This window comes from Lissotriton vulgaris, chromosome 1_1 (assembly GCF_964263255.1).
Source record: "Lissotriton vulgaris chromosome 1_1, aLisVul1.2, whole genome shotgun sequence".
Lineage (NCBI taxonomy): Eukaryota > Metazoa > Chordata > Amphibia > Caudata > Salamandridae > Lissotriton > Lissotriton vulgaris.
The window spans coordinates 1,928,313,866-1,928,329,814 of record NC_141685.1 but is presented as its reverse complement, the minus strand read 5'-3'; positions in this window follow the sequence as shown (position 1 = coordinate 1,928,329,814).

The following is a 15,949-nucleotide window of genomic DNA, read 5'->3' as shown; positions in this document are numbered from 1 at the left end:
AGATGCGGATTGATTTTTTATGGACGATAGCGATCCCTCCTCCGGTGTGGCTGGTACGGTCTTTGCGAGTGATCTTATAGTCTTCGGGGATGGCAATGGTGATGTCTGGTGCGGAGGAAGCGTTCATCCATGTTTCCGTTAGGAAGGCGACGTCTGGAGAGATGGTGTCTAGTAGATTCCATAGGTCGATGGCGTGTCTGTGGACTGATCGGGTGTTGAGAAGGATGCATTGTAGGTGGTTGGGGTCGGGGATCTGTGGTGTGGTCGTAGCGGAGATGTTGACGGTGCCGCTGAATTTGCAGGAGTAGCAGGAGAAAGGTCCATGGGTGTGTCCAGGAGCGGCTTGGACGCAGTTGGTGGAGCGGCCGGGGTTGAGGGCTAGGAGGGTGGCGGCATCGTAGGTGACGCGGGGGGGCTGGGCAGCGCGAGGGGCAGGGGGTATGGCGCTGGGCGCAGTCCAGGCGCGGACGGGCGTAGACGGGCTTACCTTTGGCGCACCTTCGGCGCGGGTTGGGCGCGGTCGCTGCGCGTAAACGCTGCGCGCGGGAACTACTGTCATATATGGATGGTGGAGGGGGAGGGGCGAGGGCGGCTCAGCTGGGAGGCGGGGCGGGCTCCAGGGATCACAACAACAACAAAATGGAGGCGGAGGGGGGAGCACAGCGTCGCGCTAGTCAGAGCGCGCAAATATAGTGAAAGCGGCACTATTAATTATTTAAATAGCAAAGAGAGTAACTCGGCAGGCAGGCACACAGCAGGCTAATGCAATTGGGTAGAAAACAATGGCAAAAGCGGTACAACGCTACCGAGTACGGTGAAAGCGGCACGATTAATTAATTAATTAACAGATACAACAACTCGGCAGGCAGGCACACAGCAGGCAAATGCAAATAGGTAGAAATCAGGGCAAAAGCAGCACAACGATACCGAGTGTCACGAGGGGACACTGGGGAGCGACCACTCAGCCTGAGGGACAGGAGCGAGTCACGGCGCTCTAAGGTTCTGCAGCGCTAATCAGGTCTGTGGGAGGGCGGCTCAGCTGGGAGGCGGGGCGGGCTCCAGGGATCACAACAACAACAAAATGGAGGCGGAGGGGGGAGCACAGCGTCGCGCTAGTCAGAGCGCGCAAATATAGTGAAAGCGGCACTATTAATTATTTAAATAGCAAAGAGAGTAACTCGGCAGGCAGGCACACAGCAGGCTAATGCAATTGGGCAGAAAACAATGGCAAAAGCGGTACAACGCTACCGAGTACGGTGAAAGCGGCACGATTAATTAATTAATTAACAGATACAACAACTCGGCAGGCAGGCACACAGCAGGCAAATGCAAATAGGTAGAAATCAGGGCAAAAGCAGCACAACGATACCGAGTGTCACGAGGGGACACTGGGGAGCGACCACTCAGCCTGAGGGACAGGAGCGAGTCACGGCGCTCTAAGGTTCTGCAGCGCTAATCAGGTCTGTGGGAGGGTGGCTCAGCTGGGAGGCGGGGCGGGCTCCAGGGATCACAACAACAACAAAATGGAGGCGGAGGGGGGAGCACAGCGTCGCGCTAGTCAGAGCGCGCAAATATAGTGAAAGCGGCACTATTAATTATTTAAATACCTGCCCACGAGGAAGCACTAAGAAATCTCCACCCCTGATGAAGTCACTTTTCGGGACGAAATGCACTGGATGGGCTAAAGTGTGATGTTGTGAAGAGTAAAGAAAATCTTTTTAGAATATCATATCATGACTCCTGAATTATATTGGATGTATAAGAAGAATTTATATGTTTGAATATCTGGATTAATATGTGATTCAAAGAACTTTTAGTAAAAATATTGGAGTTCCTAAGCACTCCCTTTTGTATATTCTTTTTCACCTGTATCAACAAGTCAGCGCTACTCTATCGAAAAATAAGTAACAGCTACTGACATAGATCAGAATACAGCAGACCACAAAAAAAACCTCGAAAAATCATCAGAAAGATATTTTCACAGCTTTATGTTTTTTGTTAAGGTGCGCAGCACCGAGACTATCGAACTTCAAGCCACTGACACATGAAGTTAGTGGTTAAAAAAAAGGTTTTGCTCGAAAACAAAATAAATTGAAATTTGAAATGGCGCCTAGGTAAAGTAAAAAGGGGGCATACTATCAAGACAGGAGATAAAATTATCGCTGCTTCATCGGCAGAAAACTGCTGATAGAACGGCGATAATGGGCTTGATAATATGCTCTATGGAATTCCAATCAAAGCCCATGTTAGATGTCTTCACTTCTAACATGGGCTTCGATTGGAATTCCATAGAGCATATTATCAAGCCCATTATCGCCGCTTTATCTGCATTTTTCTGCTGATAAAGTGGTGATAATGTTATCTCCTATCTTGATAATATGCCCCAAGATTTGTTACAATATAGTTGTGAATAGTAATAGCAACACATCCAGGCTGCACATTTGCCATTAAAGAGATTTTTACATGCTCTTGTATTAATCAAGAGAGAAAATTCTAACAGAACACGTCCTCCTGCCATCAAGCACCTTTATCCACAGAGTTGTTCTGCATGGTGAGTGACTGAACATCACTTGGTTCCTGGCTACCTGCTCAGATGAATACATAACTCTGGCACTAAAATGAGATTATTATTCAAAGTCAAAAGATTATATTGGTTTTCCATCCTCACCTAGGAAAATCCTACTTATGTATTTAAATTAATATACTGAACTGCACAGGAGCCATCATGACCAATATCATTTTAGCAGAAATAGTAACATTGGATTTACACTCAAAACAGACACCAAGTCCAATCTAATGCACAAAAAAACATGCACTGACTATCTCAAACACAATGGTTCAGATTGAGGAGGAGGACATAAAACTCCCCATAAGCTGCCTAATCATGTTGTGCATTCACTAATTTGAGAGTTGTCATTTTACAGAAGATTAAAGAAGGCAAGTTAATTTTTGAGCCATCAAGAGTGATTGCTAATGTAAAATTCAAACATGTGTAAAATTCGTGTCTGTAGCAATGTCATGTATGTTTTGGAAACCAGAAATCAGTGCTTAAACTGTAAATGTGCAATACAGCGTTTCATTGTTGAAAATTATGTGACCTCCCATAAGTGTACATCATATACATTTCCTTATTGAGACCATAAAATCAATCCACTGTAAGCAAACAAGGTCTTAAGACTAATTCTAAGCAAAGTGAAACAATATAAAAAACGAAGGTGCAGACAAAAATAAAAAGCTGATGTACAGGTATAGAGCAGTAGGAAAAAAGTCAAAACAAAGCGGACTTGTAGGAAAATAGTTTTTTGTTGGGCTGAGGCTCGACCAAGCTCTGACACGTGCCAATATCATCAGGTTTCTATAGTTAATACACAGGGGCAGATTTATGAGGCCCTTACGCCACGTTTACGCCGCTGTTGCGTCACGCAAGCTGGCGTAAACGTGGCGCATCCCTACGAACGATTTACAACGTGACGCATCTAGGCAGATGCGTCACGTTGTAAAGCCCTGCGCCGCTTGTGGGCGTTCCGGCGCAGGGTGGGCGTTCCGGGGCAGGTGCGCCTCGCAAAAGTGGCTGAGTGAAATCTATGAGATTTCACTTAGTCACTTTTAAGCCAATGCTGCGTCAAAAGCCTGCGCCTGCTTGAAGCAGGCGTAGGTCTTGACGCAGCATTGTTAAAATGGGGCACCCCCGAGCCTTGCTGGAGCTGCGTCGCGCTTGCGACGCAACTCCAGCAATGCGCCACATTTCCGGCACAGATGCGTCATGCAACTGTGCCGTTTTTGCACCATGGTGCGCCGCTTTATAAATGCGGCGCACCATGGCTGGCGGAGCTGTGGCGCACTGTGGCGCATGTTAACTGGCGCATCCCTGGGGATGCGCCAGTTAACATAAATCTGCCCCACAGTTTCCCCACAAGTTCCTGGCATTACTACTGGCATTTCCAGTCACAAACATACTTTTGTCACAATATATCTATTGTATAGACTACACATCCCTTGATACGCCCATGTATTACGAGCGAGCGCTACCTACATAAACATGGTGCAAAACAAAATAAACAAACATGCCTGTGGAATCCATGTTACATGACCATGAGGTGATTAAGGAGCTCAGAGAGTGGACATAGATCAACGCTAGTGGTCGGCAGGGCTTAGTGCCTCAGGTCCAGGATGCGTGGAGAGGAACACATATGGAGGCGGCCCTGAGCCCCAAACGCCAAGGCTCCCCAGGACATTGCTTCTAGAATCAGCCGTTTAAGTTTGAAAAAGGTGGAGAGCCCCTAGACGAGGGCCACAAGCAAATAGTGGCAAGCCTTCCGACAGATAACCCACTAGAGGACTCCATATATAATCAAATCCTTTGCACGAGTACATTTGCAGGAATCTGCTATGATATCCGTCATACCTTCTGGGGTCAGGGCACGCCACAAGCGTGCATGCCATTGAGTGAGATAGGGGGCCTCCGGTTTCTTCCATGCTGCTGCCACTGCCATTTTTGCTGCCCCCAGGCATAACCACATGATGGAATGGTCCCCTTGGGGTCCCACACCACCAATAAAACATGCTCTAGAATGTCTGGGATGGTGTAACCCAGAATTTGCTTGATCTGAGAGAGAATTTCCTTCCAGAGGGTTTGGATGGCGGGACAGTCCCACCATATATGGTGGAAGTCACCAAGGAGCCCTCACATTCTTACCAACATGGGTCTGAGAAGTTTGGAAACAGAGTGTGTAGCTTCTGTGGGTATAGCAACCAGTTGAACATGAATTTGTAATGAGCTTCCCTTAAAAACATAGACCGGTTGTATTTTGCTATATTTGAATAGAGTGAACTCCATTGTTTCTCTGTGATGGGGGAAGGCAGAAGAGCATCACAAAATCTTCTATGTTGTGGAACTTGAGGGGGTCTACCTGAGAACAGAAGAGCGTGGAGAAAGGAAATGCATCCCTTGGTTGGTCACCGGCTTGAACAAATCACTCTATTGGGAGCAGGTCTCTAGTGGCAGCGCTCCTCACTTTGGGCTGCTGTTCCCAATGTTTTAACTGGATATACTGGAATTCTTCTGAGGGCGGCAGTTTAAAGGCAATGGCGCAGTCAGGGAAGGGGAGCAGCTCTCCTTGGGAGAAGAGATCTGACAGCATGAGAAATATCCCTCCCTCCATCTGTCAAATGGGCCCTCTGCATTGCCGAGGGGAAACTGGGATTGATGTGGATGGGGGTATAGGGGCATGGGAAGGACGTCCAGGGTAGTGTCCTAGTAGCTACATCCCATGCTTTAAGCACAGTAGCTGTGGGGATGCTGAGATATACATTTTTTGGCCTATCTTGTTTTAATTTCCATGGCAAGTCCCATATGGTTCGTCTCGTGACTTACCCGTCCATATGGTGCCAGTGTTTATCTGAGGCCCTAAGGGACAACTCCGTCAGGACACGGAGTTGTGCAGCACTGTAGTACAGAGGGAAATCCGGGAGAGACAACTCCAGATAGGCGTGGCTTAGCCAGTAGTCGCTGAGATAGATGGGCCCTGTGTCCCTGCCATATAAATTTAGTTATCATCACTTTCAGCTCAGTGAATAGTTCTCAATCAACCATAATTGGGAGGCCCTGAAACAGCTAAAGAAAGCTTGGTTGCACATTAATTTTGATCGCATTTATACAACCTATCCAGGTTGTATATGTAAAGGCCCATTTAAAAAAATCTATTATAAGCTGCTGCAGCAGCAGAGTGAAGTTGGGTTTATAGAGGTCTGCTGGATTAGGTTTGAGTGTGATGCCCATGTAATTGTTTTCTTTATGAACGTACCAGAAGGGGGAAGCCTCTGTGATGGCCGCCAGCATCTCTGGGGGCATTGTCAAGTTGAGTAGGCATGATTTGGAGAGGTTGACTTTAAAACATACTACCTTTTCAAATCTCTTAAGCTCAGACCGTACAGCGGGCAGGGACAGCTGAGGCTCAGTAATGAGGGGTGGCAGAATGTCATCTGCGAACAGAGAGATATTATGCTCATCTGGGCTGAATTTAATCCCATGAATTTCTGGTTGGTTTGGATACGCCAGCAGTTCGATGAAGAGGGCGAAAAGCATAGGTGAGAGTAGACACCCTTGCCGCGTGCCGCGCACTAGGTTAAAAGAATCCAAGGCCATCCCATTGATCAGCACTCAGGACTTAGGGGAGGAATAGCTGGCCTGCACCATACCCTAGAATGCCTCGCCAAACCCAAATCGCAGTAGCGTGCATAGTAAGAATGGCCAATCAAGACGGCCGAAGGCCTTCTCTGCATCTCATGAAAATAAGGCCGCTGGAACATGTTTCTTCTGTATTTTATTGATTAAATGGATTATCGTTTGCAAATTATCATGGGTTTCGTGCCCCTTAATTAAACCAGACTGGTCTGGATGGATCAGGTTTGGTAAAATATCTTTTAGTCTGTTGGCCAAATTCTTGGAATACATTTTTGCGTCCAGGTAAAAGAGCGTGATAGGCATATATGAGGAACATTCTTGGGGATTCTTCCCAGCTTTGGGGATTAGGTTAATTAATGCATCAAGAGTTTGCTATGACATTGAAGAGTGCTGTCAAGTGTGGGGTGAGATCTGCCTTGTACGTTCGGTAGAATTGGCCACTGAACCCATCGGGCCCGTGAAATTCTGAAGTTTTAGAGCACCTATTGCCTTTTGGACTTCATCCATCGAGATAGGTTGACTGCGAGCATCTTTTGTGGCCCGGGACACCTGTAGGAGTTCCACTGGTAGCAGGATTGATCCTGTCCTGGTACACGGTCTGCTGTGTATAGTGACCTGTAGAAGGCGCAGAAAGCGCTCGCCTTACCCTCCTCACTATAGTATGTGGCCCGACACTCAAATGTTTGTTTAACATATTCCTTTTCTTTTTTAGCTCTAAGTTGACGCACCAACCTGGGGTGAATGTTGTCATTTCCATTGTATCCTCTGGCATGAAGGCGTAAAATAGTTTTTTCCGCCCTATTCATGTATATTGCCTGCAATTTCCCTCTGAGCGCCGTCATTTTTCTTAAGGTTTGTATCGATGGGGCTTCCTTATGTGCCTGTTCAGCGGCTCGCAACTCCCCCTCTAGGGCCTCCTGCTCCCCAGTTCGTTGTTTCTGCAGAGTAGAGGTTAAAGCAATAAATGTACCCCTAACGACTGCCTTAAAGGCATCCCATTTGTTAATTGAGAGGTGTCCTTGGGATCGTTATTGGCAAAGAAATCTTTGATCAACTTCCTCAAATCATCTTGAAGTAGCCGATCCCCGGTAAGTATATTGGGGAAGTACTATCTTGTAAGTTTAGAACGGGGCATGGGCCAGTCGAGCAGAAGTTCCAGAGGTGCATGATCCGAGAGACAAATTGGGTGCAACGGTGCACCTGCCAGCTTCGGACGTAGAAGGAGTAGTCACGAGTTGAGTTGAGGGATTGAGGGCCCTCCAGCTATCTATCAGCCCTAGGCGCTGTATTGAAGATTTAAGGGCTTTACTAAAAATATCTGCTGTTGCTCTATGTGCCTGAGTAGAGTCTACCTTAGGGTCACAGACAAGAATAAAATCACCCAATAGTAGAATGTTAACTACTGCGAATCTTTCTAGTGTTGATAAGAATGAGAGGAGATAGTTTGACTGACTGGAGTTAGGAGCATAGACCATAGCTATAGTACAAGGGCGACCCAACAGAATACCCTTGATCACAAGAACTCTCCCTATTTTGTTAAGGTGTTGCCTTTTGTTGGGGGAATTTAGTTACTTCCCTCCTCCAGGCCCCTCACTCATATGTTATCTCTGAAAGAGCGATTATCAAGGTCCTCGCACTTTAACAGGGCAGAGTGCAATTGGGTGGTCATGTTGGTGGCACCCTCCTCAAAACGTTTCACTCGTCCCTCAAGCTCCTGGGATTTCGCTTCTACGTCTAGAGTGCAGGCCCCCACCAAGTCCACAACAGCCTGCAGGGACACCAGCTTTATCCCCATCTCTGATTGAAAAGCCTTGAAAGTAGCGCTGATATCTGCCTTTATGTCTTCCCTGAGTTCCTTCTTGATCTCCCGCAGGGTCACCAGCAAGTCCTCACTGGTTAGCGCTGTGTTGTCCGCTACGCAATCTCCCCCCTCCTTTTCTGGTCAGGACTCAGCAGGGGCAAAGTAGCTGGAGCTGGATTGGTTCTTTTTGGGGGGCATATGGGCAGTGCCCCTTGTCGACGCTGTTGTTCCTGATTTGGATAGGCACTCAGTTGAAGTGATTCAGGCCAGACTAGTGGGGGCTGCCCAGACACATCCAGCACAGATAGCAAAATAACAGGGACCACACCAGGCCGCTCCAGTCTACACAGTTAAAGCCCTCTCTTGCTTGCGGTTGTACCTCCCCAGCTGGCTGATAGCAGGGTATTTCTTGTGAGCACACCACCGCAAGGTCAGCACCCCTGCAAATGGGCTAGCCATGTGCACCGGACAGTCGCCTCATCGCCAGCTCACCATGCATCATCTTAGGGCCAGGCAACTACTTTTAGCTTTGGGACAGCTCGCCCCTGTGTCCACTTACATGAGGCCCAGAGCTGAAGATGTGGTGCGATTCTCAGGGTGCACCCCATCCCCACCAGGTCAGTAGCGTGCTGACCCATGGTCTTAGCGTCTATTTAGCCTCAGGCATAATGTTCCTTTTTTTCCCAGTGCTCCTCCGGGTGCCATCTTGAAGTCAGGCATCTCTAACAGTCCTGTGGGGCTACCACTTCTCTGCCTTTACAAGGGCTCAAAGGCAAAGCTCCAGTGGATTTCCGTGGGGGTGCGCTCCACCCCCCCTGTCCCAGGTGCGAACTCTCACCTGTCAAAGTTGGGCGACAGGAGATCTCCTCCGCCATGGCTGCAGCCAAATCGAGGGCCCAACAATAGAACACATCCGGGGTTGCACCTCTTCAGGTGCTGGTCTCCTCCTCCAGGTGCCCACCACCAGAGGAGGGCAGGTCCACACGGCGGTATGAAAGCTGCAGGACTGTACTGCCTTGCCTCTAGTGAGCCCAAGCCCTTCCGGGCTGACCAGGGAGCAGAGGTACCTGCGCCATTTTCTTTCACTGGGCTGCTGCCTAGCGCGGTCAGGCCATCCACCAAATAGCCACCTCTCTCACTGCAAATTCACTAAGCAGACTGTCCTACAGTAGCAGTACGTCTAGGGCTTGGGTTATGTCCCAGAATCATGATGTGGGACACGCTGCAGAGCCTCTAAATGCAAGGCTTGATGTGGAGCTTTTCCGGGTCACGTCCGCGTGGCCATGATGGTTGACCACTCCCCCCATAATTGGCATATTTAACTTATCTATAAGCCCCTAGTATATGGTACAAGTGTACTCAGGGTCTGTAGAGTACATGTCACTAGTGGACCGCAACACCCATTGTGCCACCCACAACAGTGACAGTGCAAACATGACTTCAAGCCTACCCTTGCAGACCAAAACTACCCCTTTTCACAGGATTAAACCCTCCTTTTAAATATTAATAAGTCACACATATGTGGCCCTCACTGCCTATAAGGCAGAGATCATGGAATTTAAAAGTAGGACTTGAAAAGATTTAATGTTAGACATGCCCTTAAAGTGGCAAGGTCCCAAAAGCTATTTTCTGAGTAGCAGGGGTATTTTTCTATACAAAAGCAATGGAATACCATATTAAATGTAATAATACTATCTCCACTTAGCAAACAGCTACATATTTCATTTTTTGACTTTTAAAAATATTTCTCACAAGCTCAATTCACTGGTGAAATCTAATTTGTAATACATATTTTGGATAAGGTAATTTCTTATTTCCCTGCCTTAAGCCTCCAGAACCCCATTCCCAAGAGCTTCCACGCTCACCCAGGAGCTGAATAGGCCCCTTTGAGGAGATGTGATCTTGCTGCTAAGACATATGCCCTGGGTGTGGAGAGGCATTCTGTTCCTTTGACATGATGGCCATCTGGACTGTACCCAGGAATGTAGTTAACTTTAAAGAGGCCTACCCTGTTGCTGGCAGATGTAGCTAACACCTGGACATGCACCCTCCTTTGCCCCTACAGTTAGTCAGGCACCAATGCCACAGAGGGAGGAGCTATCCCCAGAACCAGTTTTGAGTGACCACAGAGGAGAGGTTAGTCATTTCTCTAACCACACCTCTTTCATAAGCACACAGGTCTTTGTCTAGTGGAAGGACGGTTCTGCTATCTTTGGATCAGGTAGAGAAGGGCATTGTGGGATTGTTTATTGCAAGGCACATAGGAGCTGCTGTAAAATTTTATATTTATACCCCTGTGAAATTTTTCTCTATTGGCTTGGAAGGGGTCAGGAGTCCCCCTCACCCACATACTAGTTCCAGGCATAAAATGTGGCACCCCTGTGCATCCTGTTTTGAAAACTACTGCACCTGTGTTAAACAGAAGAATGACTGCACCTGCTTTTGAGACCTGTGAGGTGGCCTGAAAGGTTGGACCTGCTCCCACTTTTGCCCAGGATAAAGAAGCAGTCTACAAGGTAGTTTCTCTGAACTCCTGTTAAGCTAAAGGAACATAACAAGCTGCTATAAACCATTTTTTCTGAAGAACTCAGCTTAGCCAGTCCAACAGGACCTGCCCAGGATCCTGCTGGTGGCCTCTGCTAGGACCCCCAAGTGCTGTTCCTGAGGACCTGGGAGCCATGGTTGTGTCAAAGTGTACTCCCCTTAAAATCCCGAAAAACGTAGGATTTAGAAACCCTTTGGCTACAAAGACCTCGAGAGGACAGTGAAAACCCTGCCAAGTCAATCCAAAGAAGGGGCATTTCCACTGGGTCAAAGATTCAGGTTGCTCACACGCTAAGCTTTTCTGCAGCAGTGAAGCTTTTTCAGCAGAATGTTGAAGAAAGGTTATCTAGCCTCTTTTGGCAAAAGCTTGCAGCCTTCCTCCCTAGCCTCGCTGGTGCAAACGGCGCTCCAAAAAAGGGAGTAATTCCAAATGTAGAAAACTTCACCAGGCGATGGTGACAAAAGTATTTGGCAAGCAAAGGGCTTGACTTGGGCCAGAATGTTTTATTTGTTGTATTTATATGTTCGACAATAAGTGGCTTCACGTGGATCTTGTCTAAAGGCTGCCTGGCTTAACAAGGCCCTTTTCAGCCACAGCCTGTAGCCTTTCCACACCGAGGATTTTGGACTTTCATTTTAGAGACTGAGGGTCAGATTTATATTTGGCGGATGGATTACTCCATCACAATGGTGGCGGATATCCCGCTGCTGCAATATAAATCCCAAAGGATAAAATAGGATTTATATTTCAACAGACAGGATATCCATCCCCCTTGTGATGGAGTAACCCATCCGCCGAGATCTAAATAAGGCCCGAAGTCAGAAGGTAAAACTTCTGATCACTCTATCTGAACTGCGCTCCATCACTGTCAGCCTTAAATGGTCACTAGGTACCAGTCAAGAGCAACCAGATGACCGCACTTGGCGACAAACATTTTTTGGTGCTATCTTTACTCAAAATTCAAAAAAATATATCCTCAGTTCCACTTATTGGATTTTAGTCATTTTTATGTCATTTTGTTTGTTAAATTATTCTCTTTTGAAATAAAATAGAGGTATATTTTCTTATGCTTTCGATTCTTTAACTGTTTTGATACTTCTAAATGCTTTACGAAAACCTTTACTGGACCTAACAAGATTAGTGACTTTATTACTTGAGGTGGACTACCATCCACCAAACTAATAAAGCCTTTACTCACAGGACTGATTTGTGGATTGTCATGAAATTGGATTGACAATGGTTTTGAATCATGTCAAAATAAGGTTAATTCATATTTGCTTACTTTAAGTTTCTCAACTATGCCTATTACTTATTCTGGACTGAAAATTGATCTAGCACTAGCCCAAATTCTAGAGATAACATCCTGAGTGGTTGGCAATGCATGTATGTGTATGTGGGGGTGTCTGTGTGCATGTGGGTGTGTATTGTTCATGCATTGTGTGTATGAGTGGACCAGAGTCATAGAGGTCTATGGGTTCCATTTTGCCCCTGTCCTGTTCTTATTTGCAAAATAGAGGTGGGTTTGTTTTCCTAGACATTGAAAGTTTTTTGCTGACATTCCTGAAGCTGGAAGAAGGAGAACTAGACACTGAAGTAGGTAAAAAGGCGACAGAAATTCGATTAGGTTCTTTTGTTGAGAGGAGCTACTAATTAAATTTCATGAGCACTGCCATTTGGTGGAAGCCGGAGGTGAAAGGTGGAAAGGCAGATTTTGTGAAGGGCCTTTTGGGTGAGGTCAGCCTTTTTATCACTTTCCTGATCACTGCTGTGTGGCTGTTGATAGTGATGTGCAGAAAGCTCAAACATCTTTGTGTGTCTGTAGTGGGTACCCAACCCTAGAGATGACCCTGCATAAAGGATGTGTATGGAGAACAGCCCGGAGAGAGCATGTTAAGCAAGGGCCACCCAAAACTGCTTTTAAGAGTACCGACAGAAATCCACAACCCTGTCAGCTTTATTATAAAATTGGAGCTGCTGACCCACTTACTGTTTTAGTTCCAAGTTCTCCTTGACCGTGCAAGAAAGTCATCAGCAGAGTAGTCTGAGGACTACGGTCGAATCAGAGCTGGCGTCTCTCTCACAGACAGCTTCTCAGGGGTCACAAAACATTATCTAGAGTCTGACTGGGAAAGAAGATTTGTCTCCATGTCCTGAAGAGTCCTGCCTTCTGAAAGTTGGAAGGAGCCTGCAAATCCTGCACGAGATGTGATTGTCCAGGGTGACATAGAAGCAGCTGACCTGAAGCATGAGTGTCTGTCAATCAATCAAGGGGGTTTATAAACAGCATCTACTCACCCATTAGGGTCTTAAGGTCCTGGGTGGGGAGAAGGGGGGACACGCTGCTCCCAGAGGTTCACAGGGCTCCATCGAAGAGAGAGGTCTTGAGGTCCTTCAAGAAATTGGGGAGTGATGGCATCTGTAGGAGGTGGAGAGGGAGGGAGTTCCATTCTCTGGCAGCGAGGAGGGAGAAAGGACCGTCCTCCTGCTCTGGTCTTCTTGATGTGAGGTACTGTCGCAAGGGAGAGCTGGGTCAAGTGGAGGGAATGTTGGGGAGCATGCAAAGTGAGGCAGTGGTTCATGTAGATGGGTCCAGTGTTGTAAAGGGCCTTTAGAGCGTGGGTGAGAAGCTTAAAGGTTATTCTCTTGTCAACGAGGAGCCAGTGTAGTGTCCATAGGCGTTGGCTGATGTGGCAGTGGTGCAGAAGGTTGAGGACCAGCCAGGCGATGGCATTCTGGACGTTCTGGCGTTTGCAGTGAGTTTCTTGTTTATCCCGGCATAGAGTGCGATGCTGTAATCCAGCCTGCTGATGATGAAGGCGTGAGTGAAAGTTTTCCTGTGTTTGGGAGGAATCCACTTGAAAGTCTCTCGGAGTAGACAGAGGGTGTCATAGCAGGAAGAGGTGACAACGTTGATCTGGTGGTCCATTTGTGTTCTGAGTCGAGGATGATACCGAGGTTGTTGTGCGTGGTCTGTGGGAAAAGAATCGTTCCAGAGGGCGAAGGCCACCAGGTGTCGTTCCAGGCATCAGGAAGTGGGCCCATGATGAGCACCTCGGTTTAGCCCATGTTGAGTTGTAGACAGCTGTTCTTCATCCACCTGAAGACTGCTTCCATTTCCTTCTTGAAAGTTGTGTTTATGGATGTGAGCGGGGCCATGTAGTCGATCAACACGGTCAGGCTTCTGGGACTCCGCATGTGGTCAGTGTGGGCTCCGAGAGGAAAGTCTGGATTCTGACCTGTTGCATTCTGCTGTACAGTGAAGGAGCGGATCCAGTCGCGGGCCTTGCTCTGGGTTCCCGTGTGGTGGAGTGTGCCTACTAGTGTGCGATGAGAGACTGTGTCAAAGGTCGTGGAGAGGTCCAGGAGGATGAGTGCCACAGTCTCTCCTCTGTCGAGGAGGGAGCAGATGTCGTCTGTCGCCACGAGAAGGCCGGTTCCAGTGCTGTGGTTCTTTCTGACGCCTGATCGGGAGCAGTCGAGGATGTTGTTTCCTTCTATGAAGGTGGTAAGTTGACCGTTGATTGTTTTCTCCATGACTTTGGCTGGATAAGGAAGTAAGGAGATTGGTTTAAAATTTCTGAGGTCGGTGGGGTCAGCCGAGTTTTTTATCAGGAGAGGGTTGATCTCTGTGTGTTTCCAGTCATCAGGGAAGGGGGCGATTTCCAAAGAGTGGTTGATGATTCATTGCAGCTCGGGCGATTATGTCTGTGGCTCTGTGGTAGATGTGGTGGGAGACAGGGGTGGTCTTCATAATCTTCAGGGTGTCTTCGATGCTGAGGGCCGTCCAGCTGTCTAGTGTCAGCTGTGTGGTGCAGGGAGCGGTGGAGGGTTCCTGGAGGTTGTTGCTTTTGAAGTTGTCATAGATGGTCTTGATTTTTTGGTGGAAGAAGGTGCTGAGTCTGTCGCAGAGGTCCTGGGAGGGTGGGATTTCTGTGGTCTCACTGTTCGGTTGGGCGAACTCTTTGATGATGCAGAAGAGTCCCTTGCTATTGTGTGCGTGGGTGGAGACTCTTTCCTGGAGTGCTTTTTTCCTTGAGTATCTAATGAATCTGTGGTGGGCAGTGGTGGCTATTTTGAAGTTGTTGAAGTCTGAGTTTTTGAGTTCCTCCATAGCTTTTTGAGGCGTTTGCAGGTGCATCTGGAGTCCCGGAGTTTGGTGGAGCACCAGCTGGCTTTCTCAGTGTGAGGTTTAGAGGCTTTCTTGAGGGGCGAAGGTGATGGTGCAGTCAGTGATCCAGTTATGTAAATTGCAGGTGGCGGTGGTGGGGTCATCGTCTGTGTCAGTGAGAGCAGAGCTGCTGAGGGTAGCGGCAAGCTGGTCGTTGGAGATATTGTTCTGATTCCTGCACTGGAGCTTGAGTGGACGTCTGCCGTAGATGTTAGTATTGAAGGTGAAATGGACGTTGCACCAGCGACACGCCCGTGCAGCATCTGGCATAAAGTAGGGGGCAGGGGGAGGGCGGGACAGCTGGGAGGCAGACATGGGGAGTGGGAACACGTGGGAGGGGCCATGGGGGCAGCAGCCATGGGGTCTGGGCGGCTTGGGGAAAAAATTTAACAAACCGGGCTAAGAGCGAGATGCGCAGGAAGAAAAGGAGAGATAGATAATATAGAGTGGGGGAAGTAGAATAACAGCAAAAATAGGAATAACAGGCACAAAAATGAGTAAGGAGAGAGGAAAGAGAAAGGCAGAAGCACAGGGCCTCAAACCGGGGTCTGCGGTGGTGCTGAGCGGGGCACTTACGGCACAGCTGTGCTTCGAGAGAGCGGAGGGATGTGAGAGCAATTTCACCCAATAAGTGGCAATTGCAGCAACATTATGAAGCTGTGCCCAGGCAGAATATGATGCTGTACCACCATGAAGCTGTGCCTAATCGGAAAGTGCACTGTGACGTTGTAAAGCTCAGCCTGAGTGGACTGTGATGCTGCATCATCGTGAACTTGTGCTTGAGAGGGCTGTGCTGATGTGACATTGAACTATGCCTGAGCAGATGGCATCACTACAAAGACAAACGGTACATGAGCTTACTGTACCGCTATCTCAACAAAACTTACCATGGTGGAGTCCTGCGGCACAAAAAGATTTCTTCAAGGCAGCCCCATAACCCTTGATCCCACAGTCCAAAACCAAACTCATGAGAAAATAGGAAGAGGTATTCCTACCAGTTGAAGATCTACTATGATGGTGGTGCCTCCACTGCTGCCTGCCTTAGCTGTTACCTGAGTGCAGGAGCACCCTCAGCTGGCATGTCTACTCCCGGAAGTAAGGAGCCAGATGCATACCGCCTGTTCCTGCCAGCTATGCACAAAGTATGAACAGAACTTTGCTGCAGTGAGATCAGAACAATTGGAGACTGCAGAATAGCTGATTGCACAAACTCAAAGAGGGGTAAAAATGCACCTGTATTTGATGCAGACC